The sequence below is a fragment of the Eurosta solidaginis genome, chromosome X (genome assembly GCF_040869045.1).
Source record: "Eurosta solidaginis isolate ZX-2024a chromosome X, ASM4086904v1, whole genome shotgun sequence".
NCBI classification, from domain to species: Eukaryota; Metazoa; Arthropoda; class Insecta; order Diptera; family Tephritidae; genus Eurosta; species Eurosta solidaginis.
Genome location: NC_090324.1, coordinates 151,632,024 through 151,652,463, shown reverse-complemented (window position 1 = coordinate 151,652,463; position 20,440 = coordinate 151,632,024). Strand labels below are relative to the sequence as shown.

The window sequence follows — 20,440 nt, the reverse complement described above, 5'->3', positions numbered from 1 at the left end:
AAAGATATTAAATTTTTTGTTAAAATTTTACTTTAAAAAAATTTTTTTTTTAAAAGTGGGCGTGGTCCTTCTCCGATTTTGCTAATTTTTATTAGGCGTACATGTAGTAATAGAAGTAACGTTCCTGCCAAATTTCATCAAGATATCTTCAACGACTGCCAAATTACAGCTTGCAAAACTTTTAAATTACCTTCTTTTAAAAGTGGGCGGTGCCACGCCCATTGTCCAAAATTTTACTAATTTTCTATTCTGCGTCATAAGTTCAACTCATCTACCAAGTTTCGTCGCTTTAGCTGTCTTTTGTAATGAATTATCGCACTTTTTCGGTTTTTCGAAATTTTCGATATCGAAAAAGTGGGCGTGGTTATAGTCCGATATCGTTCATTTTAAATAGCGATCTGAGATGTGTACTCAGGAACCTGCATACCAAATTTCATCAAGATACCTCAAAATTTACTCAAGTTATCGTGTTAACGGACGGACGGACGGACGGACGGACATGGCTCAATCAAATTTTTTTTCGATCCTGATTATTTTGATATATGGAAGTCTATATCTATCTCGATTCCTTTATATATGTACAACCAACCGTTATCCAATCAAACTTAATATACTCTGTGAGCTCTGCTCAACTGAGTATAAAAAAAAAGAAACAAATGTCAACTCAATATTACACATGCAGAGAATGAAAAAAAAAAATCAAGAGCCAGCATGATATGTTCAAATGTAAAAAAAAAAACAAAAGTCAGCATAATGGGTACACATGTAAAACAAATGTAAGCAAATAAAAACAAGTCAGGAAGGCTAAGTTCGGGTGTAACCGAACATTACATACTCAGCTGAGAGCTATGGACACAAAATAAGGGAAAATCACCATGTAGGAAAATGAACCTAGGGTAACCCTGGAATGTGTTTGTATGACATGTGTATCAAATGAAGGTATTAAAGAGTATTATAGGAGGGAGTGGGCCATAGTTCTATAGGTGAACACCATTTAGGGATATCGCCATTTGTTTGTACGATATGGGTATCAAATGAAAGGTGTTAATGAGTATTTTAAAATGGCGTGGGCTTAGCTCTATAGGTGGACGCCTTTTCGAGATATCGCCATAAAGGCGGACCAGGGGTGACTCTGGAATGCGTTTGTACAATATGGGTATCAAACGAAAGGTGTTAATGACAATTTTAAAAGCGAGTGGGCCTTAGTTCTATAGGTGGCCTTTTCGAGATATCGCCATAAAAGTGGACCAGGGGTGACTCCTGGAATGCGTTTGTACAATATGGGTATCAAACGAAAGGTGTTAATGAGTATTTTAAAAGGGAGTGGGCCTTAGTTCCATGGGTGGACGCATTTTCGAGATATCGCCATAAAGGTGGACCAGGGGTGACTCTAGAATGCGTTTGTACAATACGGGTATCAAACGAAAGGTATTAATGAGTATTTTAAAAGGGAGTGGGCCTTAGTTCTATAGGTGGACGCCTTTTCGAGATATCGCCATAAAGGTGGACCAGGGGTGACTCCTAGAATGCGTTTGTACAATATGGGTATCAAACGAAAAGTGTTAATGAGTATTTTAAAAATGAGTGGGCCTTAGTTCTATGGGTGGACGCCTTTTCGAGATATCGCCACAAAGGTGGACCAGGGGTGATTCTAGAATTTGTTTGTACGATATGGGTATCAAATGAAAGGTGATAATGAGTAAAAGGGAGTGGGCCTTATTTCTATAGATGGACGCCTTTTCGAGATATCGCCATAAAGGTGGAACAGGGGTGACTCTAGAACTTGTTTGTACGATATGGATATCAAATGAAAGGTGTTAATGAGTATTTTTAAAGGAAGTGGGCCTTAGTTCTATAGATGGACGCCTTTTCGAGATATCGCCATAAAGATGGACCAGGGGTGACTCTAGAATGAGTTTGTACAATATGGGTATCAAACGAAAGGTGTTAATGAGTATTTTGAAAGGGAGTGGGCCTTAGTTCTATGGGTGGACGCCTTTTCGAGATATCGCCATAAAGGTGGACCAGGGGTGACTCTAGAATTTGTTTGTACGATATGGGTATCAGATGAAAGGTGTTAATGAGTATTTTAAAAGGAAGTTGGCCTTAGTTCTATAGGTGGACGCTGTGGTGGTAGTTGTATATGTGAAGGCGTTTTCGAAATATCGACCAAAATGTGGACCAGGGTGACACAGAACATCATCTCTAGGGTACCGCTAATTTATTTATGTATGTAATACCACGAACAGTATCCCTGCCGGGATTCCAAGGGCTTTTGATTTCGCCCTGCAGAACTTTTTCATTTTCTTCTACTTAATATAGTAGGTGTCACACCCATTTAACAAAGTTTTTTTCTAAAGTTATATTTTGCTTCAACAAACCAATCCAATTACCATGTTTCATCCCTTTTTTCGTATTTGGTCTAGAATTATAGCATTTTTTTTAATTTTTCGTTATTTTCGATATCGAAAAAGTGGTCGTGGTCATAGTCGGATTTCGGCCATTTTTTATACCAATACAAAGTGAGTTCAGATAAGTACGTGGACTGAGCTTAGTAAATATATATCGATTTTTGCTCAAGTTATCGTGTTAACGGCCGAGCGAAAGGATGGACGATCGACTGTGTATAAAAACTGGGCGTGGCTTCAACCGATTTCGACCTTTTTTACAGAAAACAGTTATCGTCCTAGAATTTAAGCCCCTACCAAATTTCACAAGGATTTGTAAATTTTTGTTCGACTTATGGCATTAAAAGTCTCCTAGACAAATTAAATGAAAAAGGGCGGAGCCACGCCCATTTTGAAATTTTCTTTTATTTTTGTATTTTGTTGCACCATACCATTACTGGAGTTGAATGTTGACATAATTTACTTATATACTGTAAAGATATTACATTTTTTGTTAAAATTTGACTAAATCATTTTTTTTAAGTGGGCGTGGTCGTTTTTCGATTTTGCTAATTTTTATTAAGCATACATATAGTAATAGGAGTAAAGTTCCTGCAAAATTTCATCATGATATCTTCACCGACTACCAATTTATAGCTTGCAAAAATTTTAAATTACCTTCTTTTAAAAGTGGGCGGTGCCACGCCCATTGTCCAAAATTTTACTAATTTTCTATTCTGCGTCATAAATTAAACTCATATACCAAGCTTCATTGCTTTATCCGTCTTTTGAATTATCACACTTTTTCGGTTTTTCGATACCGAAAAAGTAGGCGTGGTTATAGTCCGATATCGTTCATTTTCAATAGGGATCTGAGATGAATGCCCAGGAACCTACATACCAAATTTCCTTAAGATACCTCAAAATTTACTCAAGTTATCGTGTTAACGGACGGACGGACGGACATGGCTCAATCAAATTTTTTTTCGTACTGATGATTTTGATATATGGAAGTCTATATCTATCCCAATTCATTTATACCTGTACAACCAACCGTTATCCAATCAAAGTTAATATAGTCTGTGAGCTCTGCTCAACTGAGTATAGTTAAAAACAAATTCATTTCAGCATCAAGTTGCCATTAAGTATGTCATAAATTACGCCAACACAACGATTGAATGTGAAGGGCAATTGAAATTCTGTAAACCGAAGGAAGTTCTAAATGGTCCACATATTAAAACGATACAAAACGGCACACTTAAAATTTAATTATGTTACTAGAATAGTCATTCATAATTTAGCGCTCACATTATGTATGACCATTCTTCAAATGCGGATGGTTTAACGTGCCTTAGAATTAGTTCCACTTTCAATGCATTCAATTGTTCATTACATATTGTTACGAATATTAGCAAAACTAAGCGGTGCTGCCATCTATAAGCCGATGCTAAACAGTGATATCATGTACATCCATAGATCAATCATTATGTATCTACATAAACAAATCAATAATTGCGTCTACACATATGTACGTATACGAGCAGCGGAGAAGCAATGCACAAACACATGCATAGATCTTATCTGAATTGCTCACAAGAGAGGGCAATAATTTGTGCAAGTATTACTCAAATGAGAAGTTATAAACGAAGTTGTGGCTGGCGATTTTGTAGCTGAAACTAACTAGTAAGTTCTGGAATGGAAAAGCCTGGAAGTATGCAATGAGAAATCAAAAAATAAAAGGCGCGACAGAAGAGGCGAAGACTGAGTTTCATTTGAGCTATCAATCAGTTTGGTTATTAAGCGAGCTAGTTGAAAAGTATACATAAGTGTTATTGTGAAGTACTTTAATAAAGGCCATTTTTCCATTTTTCAATATTGGAGTTATTTATTCAACAGTTTAGTGATTCGAACTTAGCAGAAGGGCAAATAAGAGGATTTGCAGTAAAATCGTTACAACTGGTGACAGAAGAGGAATTGTTGAATAAATTCCAGAGGACAACAAGGACGTGGCAAAGTTTAGAGAATTGAAGATCCAGCAACTGAAGAAGGAGTTGGAGAGCTGTGGATTGAATACAAGCGGCGTTAAACTCGAACTTCAGGCACGGCTACGAGAGGCAATGGAAGCAGAAGGAATTGATGTGCATGAGTATGTCTCTTATCCTGATGGAGACGAGACAACAACAAAAATTGAAGAGAAAAACGAAACATCGCAGACAGTTACGAGCACAGACTTGAATATGATTTTGGCTGCAATATCTGCTCAAACATCGACAATGGTATCTCAACTGGAAGAACAGAAAACGTATATGTCATCACAGATGGAATCCCAAGAGACACGAATAACATCGAAGATTGAAGCACGAGAAATGCTTATGACAGAAATGTCGACACAGATTGCATCCAAGATGGAAACACAGCTCGAAGAACAGAAGACATATATGGCATCCCAACTGGAATCTCAGGAGGCACGTATTTCAGAAATGACGTCGCAAATGTCATCTCAACTGGAAGACCAAAAGACATATATGGCATCTCAATTGGAAGCGCAAGAGGCACGTATGTCTGAAATGTCGGCAGAAATTTTGGAACAGGTATCATCAAAACTGGAAGCGCATGAAGCAAAAATGGCTCAATTTCAGGCAGAAGTAAATGATTTAAAAGGTCGTATGGAGCAGTTACAACTAAATCGGCCAGCTGTTTCAGTAAGCAATCCAAAGGTAAAAACACCATCCTTTGACAGGTCTGTTCCTTTCCAGGTCTTTAAGCTACAGTTTGAGAAGACCGCAACAGTGGACAACTGGAATGCTGAAGATAAAGTTGCTGCACTCTTCGTAGCATTGAAAGGACCAGCTGCCGAAATCTTACAGAATATTCCAGAGTACGAACGAAATAGCTATGAACCATTGATGGCCGCTGTCGAGAGACGTTATGGAAGCGAGCATAGAAAACAGATATTCCGAATTCAGTTGCAAAACCGTCACCAAAGAGCGAATGAGACTTTGCAGGAGTTTGCTAGGATGTTGAAAGGTTGGCACATTTGGCAAATGCGGACGCACCCGTGGAGTACACCGAGAGGGTAAAAATCCAGAGTTTTATAAATGCATACGGGACGTAGAAACGAAGCGAGCGACATATGCAAACCCAAAACCTACATTCGCAGAAACGGTATCCCATGCACTGACTCAAGAAACAGCGTCACTTTTGAGTAAGTCAGCGTACAAAGCTCATCGCGTGGAAGTGGAAAGGCCAGACTGCGTAGACACAATTTTGGAAGCATTGAAGGGTACGCAGCAGAAGAATAATGATGCATTCAAATGCTTTAAGTGTGGAAAGCCAGGGCATATTGCGCGTTATTGCAACACCAACCCTAACAGTTCCAATAATGTGGGTGGTCGTAAACGCAGAGCAGAAGGAGATGAGCAAATCTCCAAGACCACTCAATCGTTAAACTAAATCGAGTCAGCCGCAAGGGGCGGCAGCTGGATCCCGCAATTGAATGCCCATAATCCCTATCTCGCAGATTGGAAGAAGATCGAGCAATCTTACTGTTGGAGGACATGTGGATGGAAAGGAACGTTTACTGACTGTAGATACCGGCACATCTCATTCCATCATTCGAGCGGATTTAGTCAACAAAAAGATAAGACCATTGCTTGGAGCAAGATTACGTACAGCCACGGGACAGGACACCCAGGTAATTGGAGAAGTAGAATGTGAAGTAGCAATTGGGAACGTCACGGTACTACACAATTTTATAGTGGCAGAGATTGTTGATGAAATCATAACTGGAGTGGACTTCTTAATCGACCAGGGCATCAAGATCGACATGCAAAGCAAGACGATGCGATATAAGAACATGGATGTATCACTTAATTTCGGCTACGAGAGAGGCTACAGCAGTAAACGAGTGCTGGTGGAAGAGAGTCAGCAAATACCACCAAAATCCGAAGCAGTCATCTGGGCAAAGGTTTATGGAGATTGTGGGACAAAAAAATTGTGGGTTGTCGAAGCAGCAAACAAATCAGCACCGGCAAAACCCTGGCTATGACAAAACAAGATGGACGTATTCCGGTAAGAGTACTCAATGAGTTCAAGTCACCACTCAAATTGACCAAAGGAGCTATTTCGGGAAGATGCCATGAGGCTGAAATAATTATTAACTGTGAACAGCTCCATGAACACGTTTCATCTAGTACTACTGATCTTTCAAATGACATCACGGCATGGACGGAGGGGCTAGAGGAAGATTATCAGAGTAAGGCAAAGCAACTGCTCCTAAAGTACGCAAACATATTTGACCAGGATGGTTCCAAACCAGGCCGCACCAATGGTGTGAAACATCAAATTGACACTGGAGACGCGAGGCCGATACGTCAAGCTCCACGTAGTGTTCCACTGGCGAAGCGGGAAGTTGTGAGTCAAATTATACAAGAAATGAGCGACAGCGGCGTCATCGAACCATCAGCTAGTCCCTGGAGCTCACCGGTAGTACTTGTAAAGAAGAAGGATGGACAAATGAGGTTTTGCGTGGACTACCGGAAGTTGAATGACGTTATGAAAAAGGATAGCTACCCATTGCCAAGAATAGACGACACTCTGGATTCGCTCTCTGGTACGAAATGGTTTTCCACACTGGACTTGAAAAGCGGCTACTGGCAAGTGGAGGTGAAGGAGGAAGACAAAGAGAAAGCAGCCTTCAGCGTCGGAGATGGTCTTTGGCAATTTACAGTAATGCCCTTTGGACTATGTAATGCACCAGTTACTTTCGAGAGACTCATGGATCAGGTATTGAAAGGACTACATTGGAAAACATGCTTGGTGTACCTGGACGACATCATCGTATTGGGCAAGAACTTTGATGAACATCTTAAAAACTTAAAGGAAATTTTCCAGAGAATAGCTGGCGCTGGTCTGAAGTTAAGTTCCAAAAAGTGTGCGCTGTTTAAAAAGGAAGTAAATTATTTGGGTTACAAGGTAACGACAGAAGGTATCCGTACAGCGAATGAAAAGATAGAGGCAGTAAAGGATTGGCCAAGATCACAGAATCTGCATGAATTGAGAAGTTTACTTGGGCTGTGCACATATTACCGCCGATTTGTACCAAATTTTTCCAGCGTAGCCCATAACCTCCATGAGCTTACAAGAAAAAATAAAGCTTTTGAATGGAAGAAGGAGCAAGAAGTGGCTTTCCAAACATTCAAAGAGCGTTTGTGCACTGCCCCAATGTTGGCATATCCGATTCCAGGAGCAACGATTATTCTAGATACAAATGGGAGCGGATATGCTATAGGAGGCGTTTTATCACAACTGGTCAATGGACAGGAGAAGGTAGTTGCATATTACAGCCGTTCAATTGGAAAACCAGAGAGGAACTATTGCGTTACACGGAGAGAGCTGTTGGCATTGGTAGAGTGCATTAAACATTTTCACAAATACCTCTACGGCCAGCGATTCCGCGTCAGGACAGATCTCGTTGAAAATAGCTTCTGCATTTCCGTAATCCGGAAGGACAATTGGCACGGTGGATCGAGCCAGTACAAAGTTATGACTTTTCCATTGAGCATCGAAAAGCTAGTACCCATGGAAATGCTGATGCAATGTCACGAAGACCATGTAGTTTAGAATGCAAGCACTGTTCAAAGGCCGAGGCTAAAGAAGACATTATTGATGTCCGGCTAATGACTATAACATGTACAGATGAATGGGACAAGGGACAGCTTAGAAAGTGTCAGCTAGAAGACACAGATCTGTCACGTGTTATGCAAGGGCTCGAACGAAACGAAAGACCAAACAGAGGAGAGATGTCAGCAGAGAGTCCCATTTCGAAGTCATAATGGGCACAGTGGAACAGTTTAGAATTGATATCCGGTTGCCTTCATCGAGTATGGGAGAGTGAGGATGGTAAATTCAAGAAGAAACTGATAGTTGTTCCCATAAAGGTGACTCCTGACGTGCTCAGCGAGCTGCATAATGGTCCAAGTGGAGGTCATCTTGTAATCACGAAGACGCCCGAGAAAATTAACCAGAGATTATATTGGGTTGGTTGCCGTCAGTCGGTCACCGAGTGGATTTCCAACTGCGAGGTATGCAACAGAGCGAAAGGGCCTAAAACACGAAGTCATGGCCAGATGAAGCAGTATATTTCAGGTGCACCATCGCCATGGATGTCGCAGGTCCATTTCCTACTAGCAACCGCGGAAACAAATGCGTACTGGTGGTTATGGATTATTCCAGTAAATGGCCAGAGGTATACCAAATCCCAAACCAAGAAGCAGAAACAGTAGTAGAAGTGGTTACAAACGAATGGGTTGCAAGGTATGGTGTACCAATGGAGTTACATTCTGACCAAGGCAGGAATTTTGAATTAGCTGTGTTCCAGGAAATGTGCAAGAAGTTGGGCATTCGAAAAACACGGACAACTGCATTGCATCCTCAGTACGATGGTATGGTGGAACGTTTTAATAGAACATTGGAGGAGCATTTAAGGAAAGTAGTAGACAAATACCATAAGGACTGGGATACACACATATCATTATTCTTGATGGCCTACCGATCGGCAGTACATGAGACAACGGGCCAAACTCCCGCAAAGGTAATTTTTGGCAATGACCTTCGACTGCCAGCTGATTTGAAGTATGGGATAGATGCCGATGCGGAGAGGAATGTCAAGAAATCCACTGGTGTCTTGGAAGAAGAGCTGAGAGAGATATACGATCTAGTAAGGCAACGAGCAAAGATTATGAGTGACAAAATGCAAGCGAGGTACGATAAAGCAATTAATTCGGAAGGGTTTCAGGAAAGAGATTTGGTGCTGCTATACAACGCACAACGAAAAAAAGGTTTGTCCCCGAAATTGCAGTGTAACTAGGAAGGCCCATACAAAGTTGTAAAACGGATCAACGGTGTAGTGTACCGCATACAAACCATTGGCAAACCACGAACCAAAAATGAAAGTGGTTCATTTGGAGAGGCTAGCAGCGTTTAGATCGGGATATTTGTCTGATCGGGACGATCAGACTTAGGTGGAGGGCAGTGTTACGAATATTAGCAAAACTAAGGGGTGCTGCCATCTACGAACCGATGCTAAACAGTGATATCATGCACATCCTTAGATCAATCATTATGTATCTACATAAACGAATCAGTAATTGCGTCTACACGTATGTACGTATACGAACAGCGTAGAAGCAGTGCACAAACACATGCATAGATCTTATCTGAATTGCTCACAAGAGAGGGCAATAATTTGTGCTGCATTTGAGTTATTTATTCAACAGTTTAGTGATTCGAACTTAGCAGAAGGGCAAATAAGAGGGTTTGCAGTAAAATCGTTACAATATTTACATACATGCAGACCGCTATGTAACAAAATATTAATAACCCAAATATCCAATTGCTACGCATGCACTTCTGCATTGAAAGCACATATTTGTTTATATCGGTCAATTAGTCACGCTGACTGATACACTTTGTCCATTATACGTACATATGTTCTCATGTACCTAAATAGGTCACTCCAATATGCTGACTTCGTATACAGGAAATATGTACAATTAGTTTTTAAGTATTAGTGTAAGTAATTATGATGATGGAATATATGTCCCCCCGCCCCATTATGACGAAGTTAGAATAGCAATAACCAGATTGAAAAACAACAAGGCCGTGGGCGCTGATGGATTGCCTGCGGAGCTATTCAAGTTCGGCGGCGAGGAGTTGGTAAGGCGCATGCAGCAGCTTCTTAGCAAAATATGGGCGGAAGAAAGCATGCCCGACGGTTGGAATCTAAGTGTTCTTTGCCCAGTCCACAAGAAGGGGGATACTGCAAAATGCACCAACTATCGTGGAATTAGCCTTCTTAATATCGCATATAAGGTCCTTTCAAGTGTATTGTGCGAAAGATTGAAGCCCACCGTGAACCGGCTGATTGAACCTTATCAGTGCGGCTTCAGACCTGGTAAATCTACCATCGACCAGATTTTCACAATGCGCCAAATCTTGGAAAAAACCCGCGAAAAGAGAATCGACACACATCACCTCTTCGTCGACTTTAAAGCCGCCTTCGAAAGCACGAAAAGGAGTTGCCTATATGCCGCTATGTCTGAATTTGGTTTCCCCGCAAAACTTATACGGCTGTGCAAAATGACGTTGAGCAACACCATCAGCTCAGTCAGAATTGGGAAGGACCTCTCCGAGCCGTTCGAAACTAAACGAGGCTTCAGACAAGGTGACCCCCTATCGTGCGATTTCTTTAATTTGATGCTGGAGAAAATTATACTAGCTGCAGAACTTAACCGCACTGGAACAATATACTATAAAAGCGTGCAATTACTGGCATATGCTGATGACATTGATATCATCGGCCTAAACACCCGCGCTGTTAGTTCTGCTTACTCCAAGCAGGAAAAAGAAGCGGTAAAGATGGGTTTGATGGTGAATGAGGACAAAACGAAGTACCTGCTGTCATCGAGCAAAGAGTCAGCGCATATGCGCCTTGGCAACCACGCTACTGTTGGCAGCCATAATTTCGAAATAGTAAAAGACTTCGTTTATTTGGGAACCAGCATCAACACTAGCAACAACATCAGCACTGAAATCCAGCGAAGAATCAATCTTGCCAATAAATGCTACTTTGTACTAGGTAGGCAATTGAAAAGTAAAGTCCTCTCTCGGCGAACGAAAATCATACTCTACAAGTCACTTATCGTACCCGTCCTGCTATATGGGGCAGAAGCATGGACCATGACAACAGCAGATGAAGCGGCTTTGGGAGTGTTCGAGAGAAAAGTTCTTCGAAAGATTTATGGACCTCTACGCGTTGGCGATGGCGAGTACCGAAGAAGATTTAATGATGAGCTGTACGAGCTATACGCAGACATCAACATAGTCCAGCGAATTAAAACACAGCGGCTGCGCTGGCTAGGCCATGTTATGCGAATGAAAGATGATGCTCCGGCCAAGAAAGTGTTTCTATCGGACCCCGCCTATGGAAGCAGAGGTAGAGGGCGGCCCCCACTCCGTTGGAAGGACCAGGTGGAAAACGATTTAAACTCCCTTGGTGTGACCAATTGGCGCCGGTTGGCGGAGCGAAGGAGCGACTGGCGCGCCTTGTTGGACGGCCATAACCGTTTAGACGGTTAAGCGCCAATTAAGTAAGTAAGTAAGTAAGTAATTATATGTAGAGTAAGAATATTTTGTATAAAAGGGGAAACAATTTCTAAATAAAGGCAGTCATGATGCACTCATTCATGCACTTATGATCCAACCATCATACGTTAACCTTTTCTTTAATTACTATAGAACTTTTGTGCAACATAATTTTCCTATAAGCTCACGATCTTGGACCCATATAAAATTAGTACATATAGTTCAAAACTATTATTAGGTAGCAAAAAAGCAGAAGATAAATACAAAAAACATCTATCTTAAACAATGTTCTTTCAATTCGATACAATGTCGACAACAAACATCTAACTGCGATCAATTCAAAATAACAATAAAAATTTCGTTCACTTGCTGTCACAAAATCAGGTAAAAATGTATATCATATTGTGAAGAAATGGCCCCCGGTAACTATGACTTTTTACCAAAAACCATCATGTAATAACGACAAGCTGGTCTATGTAGTGACAGTTCATTTTGAAAACTTCCATATAAAACGAAAGACGAGAGAAAGGGGAAGAAAAGAAGAAGCTCTTTTGTGAAATGGTATTAAATTTAGTACTATTTTGTATCAAAGAACTAAGTAAATTTTTTTACATGTTTCATGAAAATATTTCTTATATTAATAGATGTTAATGGCAGGCTCTCCGAATTAACTTCTAGTCCTGCTATAAAAAGTTTCTGAGAGAATTCAGCAGCTCTAACAGATTCCGTCCAAAGTTTGCATAAAACAAGTAGGCCGGTAACTTAAAGATAGATCACTATTATTTCTTCAAAAGATTCTTGGACTAATGTTTTTGAATTCAAGAGTATATGTATGACAAAGTTGAGATATTTTGCTTAGTTTGTGTTCCGAAGGGCAAATTAATTACAAGAAGAATAGGCCAGCACACGCTATGGGCCAACTTCATGAATATTGCTACTGGTGGAAGACATTTTTGGATTTTCGGATGTGCGCAACCAAAATTGGCATCCGACTCGCGACAGCAAAAGGCAAATTAACTGGAAAAGGAAATGAGAAGACCAACTTGGATTATAGAAAGCATCAATTGGATTTTAGAATAGTCATTTAGATTTTAGAAAGCGTCAATTGGATATTAGAATAGTCAATTGGATTTTAAAAAACGGCAATTGGATTCTAGAAAGCGTCAGTTTGATATTAGTAATCATAAATTGGATTTTAGAAAATTGGAAATTGTTTAGTTGGACTATGGAAAGAGTTAATTGGATTTTAGAATTGTCAGTTGGATTTTTAAAGACGTAAATTGGATTTTTAAAAGCGTCAATTGGATTTTAGAATTGATAATTGGAATTTGAAAAGCGCCAATTGAGTTTTAGAATACGTAAATCGGATTTTAGAAAGCGTCAATTGGATTTTAGAAAATTTTCACTTCACATTCCAAAAACATATACTATATACTTTGCGAAATAGTTTTGTATATGCGGTATTTGTCAATGCAATTTTTTAGACTCAGTTGAGCAGAGCTCACAGAGTATATTAACTTTGATTGGATAACGGTTCGTCGTACAGGTATAAAGGAATCGGGATAGATGTATACTTCCATATATCATAATCATCAGTATCGGAAAAAAATTTGATTGAGCCATGTCCGTCCGTCCGTCCGTCCATCCGTTAACACGATATCTTCAGTAAATTTTGAGGTATCTTAATGAAATTTGGTACGTAGGTTCCTGGGTAGTGCCATAATTCATTACCAAAGACGGATAAGGCGATGAAACTTGGTAGGTGTGTTGAACTTATGACGTAGAGTAGAGAATTAGTAAAATTTTGGACAATGGGCGTGGCACCGCCCACTTTTAAAAGAAGGTAATTTAAAAGTTTTGCAAGCTGTAATTTGGTAGTCAGCGAAGAATTCATGATGAAATTTGGCAGGAACTTTACGCCTATTACTATATGTATGCTTAATAAAAATTTGCAAAATCGGAGAACGACCATGCCCACTTAAAAAAAAATGTTTTTAAGTCAAATTTTAACAAAAAATTTAATATCTTTACAGTATATAAGTAAATTGTGTCAACATTCAACTGCAGTAATGATATGGTGCAACAAAATACAAAAATAAAAGAAAATTTCAAAATGGGCGTGTCTCCGCCCTTTTTCATTTAATTTGTCTAGGATACTTTTAATGCCATAAGTCAAACAAAAATTTACAAATCTTTGTGAAATTTGGTAGGGGCTTAGATTCTAGGACGATAACTGTTTTCTGTGAAAAAGGGCGAAATCGGTTGAAGCCACGCCCATTTTTTATACACAGTCGACCGCCTGTCCTTCCGCTCGGCCGTTACCACGATAACTTGAGCAAAAATCGATATATCTTTACTAAACACAGTTCACGTACTTATCTGAACTCACTTTGTATTGGTATAAAAAATGGCTGAAATCCGACTACGACCACGCCCACTTTTTCGATATCAAAAATTACGAAAAATTAAAAAAATGCCATACTTCTACGAAATACAAAAAAAGGGATGAAACATGGTAATTTGATTGGTTTGTTGAGGCAAAATATAACTTCAGAAAAAAACTTTGTAAAATGGGTGCGATACCTACCATATTAAGTAGAAGAAAATGAAAAAGTTCTGCAGGGCGAAATCAAAAGCCCTTGGAATCTTGGCAGGAATACTGTTCGTGGTATTACATATATAAATAAATAAGCGGTACCCGACATATAGAACTACCACCACTCCCTTTTAAAACCCTCATTAATACCTTTAATTTGATACCCATATCGTACAAACACATTGTAGAGTCACCCCTGGTCCACCTTTATGGCGATATTTCGAAAACGCGTCCACCAATAGAACAAAGGCCCATTCCCTTTTAAAATACTCATTATCACCTTTCGTTTGATACCCATATTGTACAAACGCATTCTAGAGTCAACCCTGTAGTGGAATTCACTAACTTTTTTAACGACATTTGCCATCGCTTTATTTGCGAATCGATACCTATAACGATTTCGTTATTCAGTAACTATTTTGTATTGATATTCGTTTATCGACTATCAGCTGTGTCATTAAATAAACGGCAAGTAAATTGGCTGCGTTAAAAATCACGATATTAATATTTCTGGCAATTTTAGTTAAAAAAGAAAATCGGAACTTTAATTAAATACTTTCAAACACGAAAAGCTGCTTTATTTATAAATCAAATGGCATTTGAGTACTTTGCGTACGTTTTATCACAAAATGAGGAATTACTAAGTCCATCGCCAGTGGTTCATAGAGAAGTAGATGACCCATTCCACTTGAATGCAACGGAGTTTCTAAAGCTGTACCGACTAACCTTAGACTTGGCCATTGTAAATTTTACCAAGTAGCGCAACTAACAGCTGATCGGTGAAAATTCGCACATTCACACGCACAGTTATCGACTCAGTTTCAAAAAAAACTTTAGATTATTTAATTCAAATTTTAAAGTGAGATAATCCTTACAAATTTATGTATACAGAATACATATGGCGTTTTTGTTGTTATTAAAACAATAGTTTTATTTATATTAAATCTTTTATCATTTTTTTTTTTTTAACTTTGAAAAAACTCCGAACACCATTCCTTCATTATATGACATTCGACCGCCTAGTCCACTGCCTTCCACTCTATTCGCAACATAACCTCTGCTTAAGCTGCCAAACTATGTAGTAAACAATGGACTTGGCACATGATATTAATTCTAAACTTGATGGTCAATTAAGGGGTACAAAAATAACTGCGATATCAACAGAGAAAAAAAAATTAATACCGCATTTACTTACCATTTGTTAAAATATGTAAAAACTTTTAAAAGCAGTTACTATGCGGAATTTATTTATTTTTGGCACTCCTTTTGTGCTTTTCGCATTTTTTAAGTTTCGTTAAGCTGTGCTGCCACCTTTCTACTACTAAAACGAAATTTAAATGTAATTAATTTCGATTTGTTAAAACTAAGTAAGTGAATAGCACAATCGATCAGGCAAGCGACAAAATCGTTGATTAAAATCTCGACAAATCGCATCGTTATAAGTTAGTGAATTCCGCTACTGGTCCACCTTTATAACGATATCTCGAAAAGGCGTCATACAAACACATTCCAGGGTTACCCTAGGTTCATTTTCCTACATGGTGATTTTCCCTTACTTTGTCTCCATAGCTCTCAGCTAAGTATGTAATGTTCGGTTACACCCGAACTTAGCCTTCCTTACTTGTTTTTACATATAATCATGATTTTCAAAGAGAACATTGTATCGTTTTATGCACTATGTACATACTTTATCAAATATAAAATAAAACTATAATACATAAATATGCAAGATAAAGATGACTGTGGTATTTGCCTTATTTCTATGCGCCGTGGCAAAGAAGTAAGCAAAATTTCGCCTTGTGGGCATTTTTTTCATACCGCGTGTGTCCAAAGAATTGAGCAAGGAGCTTTTCCTATGTGTCGATGTAATATAACGGGTAACTATATATACTTATCATCTTTTCACAGCTCTTGTTACATTGTTAGAAGAGTGCACATTACAACCTCATCGCAAGAACGGGAGAGAATTGTTAACGTAGCTTCAAGGGGAGAAAATTTGGTGACTTTGGCCTAGACTTTGGCTGTTCCCGACAAAACGGCGTGGTCATGGGTGAACACATCCAAATCAAGAGGTGGTAATAGGCCGAGAGAAATTGTTAACAAATGACCAGGTAGATGTAATGTTGGGGTGGCTTGAAGAAAATTGCAGCTTGACGGTAAAACAAATCGGTGAGTGTATTCAAAGCGATTTGGCGTAGTCCTCTCCCGGTCTACAGTGGGCAGTTACCTCGAGGGTAAGCTGTATTCCCTGAAAACTGTTCACTTGCAGCCGGTTATCATGAACAGCGTGGAGAATAAAGAGAAACGTGCTAGCTACGTCGTGGAACTTAATAACAATATAAGAGGTGGCAAACATGTAGTTTGGATCGATGAGACCAATTTTAATTTGTTTTGTAAGCATACTATGAGGCGGTCGAAAGTCGGCAGTCGTGCTGCGCAGCAGGTTCCCGCAGTCAGAAGGCGAACGGGCATCTAATTGGAGCAATTTCAGCTTCAGGCGTAGTGACTATCGATAGAAAACGAGGGTCGTACAACGCATCTACCTGTGCTGAATGCGCAAAAAATATGCTTGACAATTGGGAGCAACAACGCAATAGTCTCAGTGACTTGGTCGTTGTATGCGACAACGCGCCATGCCACTCGCGCTTCGGAGCTGTCATCGAGGAACATTGGAGTGGAAGGTCCAAACCATGCTAAACCCCATCGAGAATATATGGGCTAAAGTAAAAAGCTACGTAAAAAGACACATGGAAATTCCTGTAACAGTAGGCTCCGGGGTATACGAGCAACGACTGCAATATTTTGAAAAACTAATAAATGACGCTAAGGCTACAGTAACCGGAGGAGATTGTGCAAGAGCACTACAGCACAGAGCAAATTTCTATGTGGATGCCATTGCCAGAGAAGAAATGAGGGTTGGTGAATAAATGTCTTGTATTATTTCGTATATATATGTGTATACCCACATTGTAAATACAAATTTCAACTGCTTTTCAATGTTCATGATCGTCTTTTTGTTATATTACATTTGTGCTACGCCGTTATCAATAATATTATATTTATGTTGAAAAAAATTCTAAAATCCAGATTGCGTTTTCTAAAATCCAATTGACGCTTTCTATGTTTCATTGACTACTCTAAAATTCAATTGACGGTTTCTAAAATCAATTGACGCTTTCTAATATCCAACTGCCAATTCTAAAATCCAAGTGACGCTTTCCAAAGTCCAGCTTAACAATTTTCAGTGTTCTAAAATCTAATTTACGTTTTCTAAAATGCAATTGACGTTTTCTAAAATCCAATTGGCAATTCCAATACCCAAAATCCAACTGACAATTCTGAAATCCAATTGACGCTTAAGCCAATTGAATATTCTAAAATCCAACTTACGCTTTCTAAAATACAACTGGAAATGGTGTAGCATATGAACTATTCAAACACTACCAGTATGAAAACGCCCACAAAATTGTAACCAATCAAAAAAATTTTTGGTGGGTAGTTTGGCTTTTGAATTTTAAACTAAATAGTTAGGCTGTAGAGGATATTTTACAAATTTCTCCAGAACTTTCACCCCAAACATAATTTTGAAATACAGAATTTAGAGACGCTCCCGATTTATATTTTTAACCCTCATTTTAGGTTAACTCTGGGTTCAAACGATAACCTGTTGTAACTCTAGAGCACCCTGAATATGTGAAGTCAATGATGTTTCCGTATTAAAATGTATATTTATGTATAAAGCTAGCACGAAGATTTCTCTGTTTTACTTTTTCACACATTTTTTGGAGGTGGGAGCACCCCTACTTCGATTAGTTTTGTAAGACTTCTGTCCATATAAATATTTTTAATACCAATATACACACTTACCATAACCGAAATATGACGATAGTAACTTTATGGCTATAGGGCCTGCATAATTTCCAATAAGCTGCAACCTTTCTTTTGCCTAGTTAGTTGATATCGACGTAATAAAATATCAGTATAGAATCAAATAGTTTGTCGTGCATGTAATAGTCTTATTATAATTGGTTATGATAGAAATTCATTGTCTTTTAAAACTCATTTGGCTAACTACTTTTCCATCATTTTGTTTACGTACGTATGTTCGGTTTCGTTGAAGCAGAAGCTTACTTTGCTACTTATTTTTTTTACTTTAATTTTCATAATATTTATATGTTGCTTCTAGATATATTTAAATCATAGGTAATTCTTTACTTTAGCTCACAACTGCTAAAATTCGTCCAAATTTATCGGGAGAGGTGTCAAAAGACGCGTTATGAACCCAGGATCACGAATCCGGAAGTTGGAAATTTTATTTCTTTTCGGAGATATTTGCAAACAAAATTGAAAATTTTTATGTGGTTGTTGTAATTTTGATGGTTTTGTCGTACCCACAAGAAAAACTGTGGGTAAAAATATTTTGCGCGTATATAGTTTTGGTCTCCAAACCGGTGCTGGACCCACCCAGGGTAATTTTTTATAAGCGCGGTCGAAGGCCGCCAATGCAGAAAGGTGTTCTGCGCAAAAATACTAGGGATCCCACCCCCCGTTTTGGAGCGCTCCGGGGCCATTTTTCGGTTTTATGGAAATATCTTTTGACAGAAATAAAATTTTCCGCTTTCGGATTCGTGGTCCTGGGATCAAAACGCGTCTTTTGACACCACTCCCGATATTTTTAGACGAGTTTTAGCAGTTGTGAGCTAAAGTAAAGAATTACCAAATCATATTATTCCCTTATGAAATTCTTACTGAATATAAATTTATGTAAGCCAACAAACTTTGCCAATGTGAGAGTTACTTTATTAAAAGGCAAATGCCAGCATACATCGAACATCCCTTAAACAACCCTTACAGCCATTTTTCGATAGATTACTCGATATTCCTACTTGCCTTGTTGATGTTAACATTCCTATAAAGGGGTGGAAAAATGAGATACTTTGGAGTGCGAAAATAAACATAACAAAACAATTATGTTTGTTTCGCTACCATGTTTAATGAAGCAACCAGAAACTGAATGGTTTAGTATATTAGGGGAATATTTTAAATAAGGTGCCACGATTTTCCAATTTTTTTTCTTTTGAGGGGTAGCGGGGGTCCTTAAAATCACAAAAATATCATCGGGAACTCTAGGAAACTCTTAATTTATGAGAAAAAAAACTTTTCAATTCCAATTGGTAATATTACAACTTAAGTTTTGCACCTAAAATTTGCGGATTGCACATGTGGAAAGTGGTACCCAAAGACGAGTATTTTCGTCAAGATTCAGAATCCAAAAGCAGAATAAACCGGTCGGTACTATTGTCGCTTTTTTCGTTGTTGCTATTAAACAAACGAAAATATATGAACAAGAATATAAATCATATTTTTTATTAGAAAATTAAAGAAAAAAATTTTTTATTTGTTGAATAAAAGCGCCGCAGGCGAAAGAGAAGTGAAATAAAGAGAAAAGAAAATAAAAGGAGAGGAGAGAGGATGGGAGAAGAGAAAATAAGAGAAGGGAAGAGAGTACAAGAGAAGAGAAGAAACAACAAGAGAGAAGATAAGAGGAGAAAAGTTAATTTTTAGTGACATTTTATTGGTCAAAACAGAGAGTGAATCAATTATTTGCAAGCAATTTTATGCATGCAGTTGAATCTGAGTTTAAACCCGACCAATGTCTACACCCCAAATATTATTAGACTAAAAACTAATCAGAGAATTACAAAAACAAAATATATTGATAGTGTATGTTTGTTTGCATTTATGTCGACCTGCCACCACCTTATAATGTTCTACCCATAGAAAAACACAAGTAACTTTTATTGTTGCGGACCTGGCAACACTATTCACCACCTTCATATGTTTTCGTTTGTTTAATTGCGACAACGAAAAAAGCGACAATAGTACCGACCGGTTTTTCTCGAATAACTTTTAAGCGAGTTAAAAAATATAATTTTTTTTTTTTTGGATTTTGAATCCTGACGAAAATACGCGTCTTTTGGTAATGCTATCGACATGTGCGATCCGAATTTTAGGTGTAGGACTTAAGTTGCAATGTTATTAAATTTGGAAATTTAAAAGCTTATATATCATAATCTAAGACTTTCATAGAGCTTCGGATTCCATTTTGGTGATTTTTAGGACCCCCTCTACCTACCCCTACAAATCGACAAAAGTTTGAAAATCGTAGCACCTTATATAAAATCCTACCCCTTTTAGTAAGATTAATAGAATAATCTATTGCAAGCAACCCTGAAAAGAACACTTGGTAGGTTATAAAATTACATGGGAAGAAACAACAAAAAATAAGGTACCCACTTGAGCTGAACGCGCT

General features: G+C 38.5%; 1 protein-coding gene across 17 annotated transcripts in view; it reads right to left on the bottom strand.

The window, feature by feature from the left end:
• The window catches only part of rho-5 (rhomboid-5), a 1,371,034-nt gene extending 1,352,053 nt beyond the window's left edge, over positions 1-18,981 (bottom strand). For 12 of the 17 annotated variants that reach the window (XM_067758074.1, XM_067758090.1, XM_067758088.1 and 9 more), the window contains exons 1-2: positions 18,845-18,959; positions 17,995-18,309 (exon numbers count right to left, since the gene is read on the bottom strand). The gene's annotated coding sequence lies outside the window, so the exon portion shown is untranslated. Of the gene's footprint in view, positions 1-17,994; positions 18,310-18,844 lie in introns of those variants that run through there. The other 5 variants (XM_067758085.1, XM_067758087.1, XM_067758076.1 and 2 more) reach the window with 4 other exon arrangements.
• Between the last annotated feature and the right edge of the window lie 1,459 nt (positions 18,982-20,440).